This window comes from Bidens hawaiensis, unplaced genomic scaffold (assembly GCF_021521415.1).
Source record: "Bidens hawaiensis isolate Kalapana, Puna unplaced genomic scaffold, B.hawaiensis_p1.1 tig00025981_1, whole genome shotgun sequence".
In the NCBI taxonomy this organism is placed as follows: domain Eukaryota; kingdom Viridiplantae; phylum Streptophyta; class Magnoliopsida; order Asterales; family Asteraceae; genus Bidens; species Bidens hawaiensis.
Window position 1 is genome coordinate 278129 of NW_027494176.1, and position 7248 is coordinate 285376.

General features: G+C 37.0%; 1 pseudogene; it reads right to left on the bottom strand.

Annotated features, from left to right (window-relative positions):
• Positions 1–4835: 4835 nt before the first annotated feature.
• On the bottom strand, positions 4836–7016 carry LOC143572625 (putative pentatricopeptide repeat-containing protein At3g49142 pseudogene; annotated as a pseudogene).
• Between the last annotated feature and the right edge of the window lie 232 nt (positions 7017–7248).

Consider the following 7248-nt stretch of genomic DNA (forward strand, 5'->3'; position numbering starts at 1 on the left):
AATAATCTTACAAAACTCTTATTAAATAATGATATAATTTTTTATAATAGGAGGTCCTAAACACTTGATTATAATTACCTTTAAATTTTTTTATCTTGTTTCCTTTTGTTTTACCCGTTTGAACCTGTTTGCAATGAAATATAACCCTAATTGACCCATTCTCAGGTAACTGACTAAGTCTGACCCTCTATGTGTCATTCACAAAGAGTTCATTTGGTTGATCAAATAAGTAAATTTCTATACAAGGTTTTGCATGTAAAAGGATTGCTAAATATCTAGACTATTCATGAAATGCCAAAATTACCCTTTCTTTAAGACTGCAGTTATGGTCACACATGAAATTACTTGTTATTCTACCTTTATAATGCTTTTAAAGCTACTTGTGTGAAAATATGTGTATATTTGTAAAATATTCTCTTAAACTCTTTAAAGACCTAAATTTCTGAATATTATCCTTGCAAATTTTTATTTTTATTTTGGTAATCAACAGATGGAAAATATCATGATAGAAGATTGGGTTTGCGGGACATGTGAATGTCCAAACTTCCATTGGAGGAAAACATGCCGAAGATGCAATGAACCACTTGCCAACCCAAGTCAGGCCCACACTCCTGCTCCTGGGCCGCGGGTCCGTGACCTTAGGCCCGGAGACTGGTTCTGTCATATCTGTCGGGGCCACAACTTTGCAAAGAAAAAAATATCTATCATGTTTCAAATGCGGGGCAGCCAGAAAAAATCTATTTTATGGCGCTACGGCTGGGTACTATAACCCGTATGTTCATCATATCAGTTATCATATCTTTACTGAAAGGGTTGCAAGCATCACTAAGCATGGATGGCACAGTGGAGACTGGTTTTGTATCCGGTATTTACGCGATCCTCTTTTTTATTTTTCTAGTTTAATTTTTAACATAATGTTATTAAGTAGATAATATTAGCATCTACTTATGACTTAATTTATACAGCACTGACTGCAATGCTCACAATTATGCTTCCCGAGTCCGATGTTACAAGTGCAAACTCATGAAGGAATTGGCTACACCTTGTGTTGTCGCATCTGGTAATGACACACATATATTTATTCACTTATGAATATCAGAATATGTATGATTTACGTTTTGGGTTTAATAGATTTGTAATATTTCAGGGATGCAGTATGAATGAAGTTGAGGAGGTTGTTGTTTTGACCATTTTGCCCCTGTGGTTTACGATCTTCTGATCCTCTTATGTTCTGTTTTATTTTGTTTTGAATTGCTAAAAGGTTTGGATGACTTGTGAAGATAGAAGGATATGGCTTCAATTGCTTTTCTTTTTTAGAATAAAATAATATGAACCATGGGGTTTTTTTGACAGTTTCATTTGTGGGTGTTTTTTTGTTAAACAAGTTATGCTTAAGCTAATAACAAAACTCATTTCATTGCATGTGTTGGGTGTTTATTGACTTTGTATATGTTTTACTAGGGGTTTTCTCTTGGTCTTACATTTTTAAGGTATATTATTATTCTCATCAATCTTTAACAAGTTAATATAGTTTGGAGTGAACTGCAGTTTTCGTTCTTATGGTTTGTCCAAATCTGCGGTCTTAGTCTAAAGTTTTCAAATTTGCGGTTTTCGTCTATGTGGTTTCATTTCACTTACAATTAAACCCGAATTCATTAACCCCGTTAAGTTAGATCATTAAGCCCATCATCATGCCCCTCACGTGAGGGGCATCTTTGTCCTTTTTCTCCCCAAATAAAGCCTAACCGTAATTCGCAAGCCCCCTTGACGTGAGGGGCTGGAGTGTATTTGAGGAAAAAAGGACAAAATTGTCCCTCGTGTGAGTGGTACGCTAATGGGTTTAACGACCAAACTTAAAGGGGTTAATGACTTCGGGTTAAATTGCAGGTGAAATGTAACCACATGGACGAAAATCGCAAATTTGAAACTATTGAACTAAAACTGCAGATTTAGACAAACCACATGAACGAAAACCGTAGTTTCCTCTAATGTCAAGATCCGGTCCAAATATTTTAATAAATGCTGAACACCAAGTAGCTAACTAACAATTAAGGTAAATGGTGTCAATCCTTGTCAACTTGGTATGATCCACGTCAATGAACGAACGTCTCAACACCACCCCCATTCTCTCTTCAACCTTCCTCACATACACGTCTGGACTGCCAGACAGACTTCATTTACCCTTTCACTACCATATCTCCTTCACTTGGCCATTACTTTATTCAGATGATCCTTGAAAGACCTTCCGTTGAAGATGCTCTCACAATTTCTATAATCACTTTATTTTAAATATGTATTTAACAAAATCATAAAATACTTCAAATGTAAAGCTAAACCTAAAATTATATAGAGAAACAAATACAGGAATAAAAATTATCAAAAAGTTTAATGTAATAATATTTCCATAAATTTTTATAGGGAAAATTCCCAATATAGCTATTTGAAGTGAGACTTTTGAATAAGTTTCGACGAGATTTCTATACCAATTATAATCTGACACGTGTAAAAGAACATAACAATGATGATGATAATTATTATGTTCTTGGGACTGATTACCTCGTTTGGTTTATGTATCTCGTGAAAAACGTCTGGGCACAAGAAAGCCGGTGCCATGAGTGCTTTGGCCTGTAATTTTGTATTCAAAATGGGACTTTTGCATGCTTGATTGTGTATTCATGCAATGCTTATATATGCATTCCAGTTTCGGAAAGAAAACATGCTATGTTCAGTTCCCTCAAAGATTCGATGGAATTGATTTGCACGATTGATATGCTAATCGCAATATTGTCTTCTTTGACGTGAGGAGCCAAGTTCTGGTTTTTTGTTGACTTTCAAAAGGTCAACACATGGACTTTGTTTGCTAAATTTTCATAATATTAATTTGATAGAAATAAACAAGATCGAGGATGGTTGGCCCAATTCGAGAATGATTAGGTCTCCGATCAAAAAGGTATAAAAACCCGTAATTGATAAACAAAACCCCGATATCCATAAACTAAAACATGAACACTTATACAAACACAATTTTATTAATAAATGTCGTGGTTACGTAGACTGTTCAGTGTCCTCACCCATTTATCTCCCTTGGACCCTTCAGCTTAAGACGGGTTCGTATCAGAAGCTATACATGTTATTAGCTGTGAGTATGAGGATAAAACCGAGTGGGGCAAAGAGGTAATGTTACATCAAAATGACTATTTTACCCTTCTGGACTCCAGTAATCATGTTCTTGGTTTACATAATCAGATTGGATGGATTTACGGGTCGCTGACTGAAGATATGTTAACGGGCTTCCGGATGCATGCAAGGGGATGGATATCAAATACTGCATGCCACCACGTCCTGCTTCAAGGCAGCTTGTTTATATAAATGCCGTCGTCTATCCTCTCACGTCACTTCCGCTGCTTGCTTACTGTGTACTTCCGGCAGTCTGTCTGCTCACCAATAAGTTTATTATTCCCTGAGGTATGTCAAATGTCAAGTCATATACATTGTTGACTTTTAAGGGTCAAACATCTTATTTTGAACTCTAGATATTGATGAAATTACTTACTAAAAGATATAACAAGCGTTTGAAGTTTGAACTAGTCGTTCATCTGCAATCAACAGTGGATACCAGTCGTGGGGCCCGCTGTTCGGGAAGCTGTTTTTTGCGATATGGGTCATCGTCTATTTATAACCGTTTCTTAAAGGTTTGTTGGGGAGACGAAACCGAACCCCGACCATTGTTATCGTGTGGTCGATTCTACTGGCTTCGATTTTCTCACTTTTGTGGGTCCGGATTGACCCGTTTACGACAGACGATAAGCTGAATTCTATTAGAGGTCAATGTGGGATAGATTGTTAAACATTAGTTTGTTCCCACTATTTTTGGAGTTTGTTACCTATGTAATGAATCCGGTACAGTTATTGAAGTTAAAGTTCCATGGTTCTACCGGTTTTGAAGATTGCGAGTCGAAAGGATAGCTAACGCTTCGAGGGTTGGGTGTCGGGGTGTAAACGAGCCGAGTCATGCCCGCGCTTGCCTAAGGTTCAGCTCAGCTTGTTTAACTTACAAGTGCTCATGCCGCCTGCTCAGCTCATCTTGAGCACTTTTTCAAAAGCTTGAGTACGGCTCAGGCTTGACTTGTTTATATCTTATAGATTATTAATTATTATATATCTTACAATTTTTATTTATATCTTTATAATAACAATTTGTATATATAATAATATATATTTACTAACTTACTTTTACTGTAATTTTGTTGACAATAATAGTTATTTATAAATTCACACTTACGCATTAAATAAAAATTATATAAATAATAAGTTTATGCTCAGGAAACTACTCGAGTTCGATATATAAAGCTTGCACTTGGGCCTGTTTATTAGATAAGCTTGTTTTTAGATTTGGGCTCATTAACCCGGCTCAGTTTGAGTTTTTAGCGAGGCGCTCTCGAGTAGCTCATAAGCGTCTTGGTTCCTTTACACCCTAGTTGGGTGTGGCATGGTTGGACCAGCCAGTTTTACTGGTTGGGACTGATTTGTTTTTGTTTTAATTAAAACTAAGATCATTTTTAACTATAATACACATATATATAACCACATTCAAAAACGAACAAATAATATAAATAACAAAGGTTAAATGGCTGGTTAGGTTTACACATCCGGTTTCAAGTTTTAAACCAAATCAAAATATTAAACTGTCAAAACCTCAAAACCGTTTGAATCTCAAACTAGTCAAACCGATCAGCTTGTTTCGGTTTAGGCGGTTCAGGTTGGTTTCAAGTTTCAACTGTTTATAAATACCTTAATAGAAAGTGTTGTTAAACAAGACAAGAACGGAAGGCCACTTTTCATTGGTATATTATAAGAAAGGAGAAAAAAAGTGCCAAATACTATACACAATGCCACTTTTTTTCCCGGTTTAATGGGTTAACTACATCAAATGAATACAAAATTTGTAACATCAAATGGCAAAAAAACAGAACAAAATTTACATGAAAGTTTGTTACTTTGTCTGCAATAAAGGTACTTATAAGTTAGAACACTCACCAATAATCACCACACGAGCAAAAACCGTTCTTGAAATGATGAAATCGATTTGTATCCCGAAGAATAATTTCTCGTTCAACAATCTTGGAAATGAGCTTAGCAGCTATATGACAATCTTCACAAACACGCAGATTCTTGGTAATTCTTATAGGCGTAAACGGTTCAGTATTTATAATAACAAACACAATAGCCAGCTTTTCACTATGAACCGCAAGATGGTTTCCTTTATCTTCATCCTCAATGTCATGAAGTGCAGAATCTGTCTCGGGTACATACCCTAATTCTCTCATTTTCCCTACGATCACGTCCAATTCTTCATAAATCTGTTTAGACTGTGGATGTGATTGATCACCAGCAAGAAACGAGTGAACTTGATTATTAAGCTCAACATTACTAACACCAGGCTCCTTTTTGACTCCTTTGACTTTCATCATTGACCGAATAGCTGTCACATCTTTCCATCTGCCTGCTTTCGCGTATATATTTGACAACAAAACGTAATATCCAGCTTGTTCAGGAACCGATTTAAATAAACGATCAGCTGCAATAAGACCAATGTCCATGTTAGAATGAATTTTACACGCACTCAATAACGCTCCCCAAATTCTATCATTTGGTTCCATTTTCATGTTTTTAATAAACTCATACGCTTCATCGATTCTCCCAGAACGCCCCAACAAATCCACCATACAAGCTAAATGTTCGAGCCTCGGAGCAATTTTATATTCATCAGTCATTTGTTTAAAAAACTGCTTTCCTTGATCTAACAATCCGGCATGGCTGCAGGCTGATAAAACCGTAACAAAGGAAATGGAATCGGGCGTGAGACCTGACTGCTGCATGTCTGAAAACACGGTCAACGCAGTTTGACCGTCACCAGTCATGCCATAAGCGGAAACCATAGAAGTCCACGACACAACATCTCTCCTAGCCATTTCATCAAACACTTTTCGTGCATCGTTTAAAGATCCACATTTCGCATACATATCGATCAACGCATTCTCTACTGTTAGATTAGGAACAAGCCTCCTCCTTTTCACATATTCATGAATCTTTCTACCCAACGTTAAAGCCGAAAGATCCCCACAAGCCGGTAACACACTAGCAACTGTTATCGAATCCGGGTCAATCCCGCAACTTTCCATTTGCAGATAAAGATTAACCGCATCCGCAGGCTTTTCATTATTAACATACACAGCTATCATCACATTCCACGAAACCAAACTATCCCGCGCGTGGCTCATAAACATTTCCTTCATAAACATTAGATTTTCTGACTTCGTCGAACACGTCACCGCAGGGGCAAGACTAGCCATCGTGCCCGCATCAGGCTTCAAACCCGAACACTCCACCATCGTCCGACAAACCTCCAACGCATCACAAAACATCCCGTTTTGCGCATACGCAGCGACCAACGAGTTCCAGGAAACGACATCTCTGCTAGGCATTTCATCGAACACTTGACGCGCATTCACCAAGCGGTCACATTTGGCATACATTGTAACCAACCCATTTCCCACATACACATTTGAATGCAAACCCTTGTTAAAAACAGCAACATGGGTCTGTAACCCGACCCGTAAACACCCGGAACCCGAACACGCTTTCAAAACCTGAGGAATTGTGAAGTGATCTGGTATAATGCTAAGCCTATGCATGGTTATGTACATGTTAATTGCTTGGTTATAGAGTGTATTGTTGACGTAGCTTCGAATCATGACGTTTAAAAAGACAACATCTTTGTGAGGCATTTGGTCGAACAGTTGGCGGGTGAGTGTGATTTGGCGGCAATCGGAGTAAGCTTTCATTAGTTTGAGAGCAATGTGTGAGGCTGAGGCCAGATTGTTAGCAGTGATTAACTTGCAGTGGATTGTTTTCAGTTGTTTGATGTCTGGGCACTTGTCCAAGATTTTGATGCAAAGGTCTTCTATTGTGAACATGATCTAATTAATATTATTATTATTCAGGCATTATGATTTCAATGAAACTAGTCATGTGCTTCTAATTTGTCTTTTCATTTTTTTTTACACAGTTCCTGTTTAATTGGTATGTATTATTAATAAACATATAACCGATTTGTCACTATTTGAATATGAATCTTGTCAGGGTTTCAAATTGATGTTGTTCCAATATGGGCCTTGTTCATATGTTAGCCTATAATTATTGGTTTTTAATAGATAACGAATTATTTGAATATTATTTGAATATATA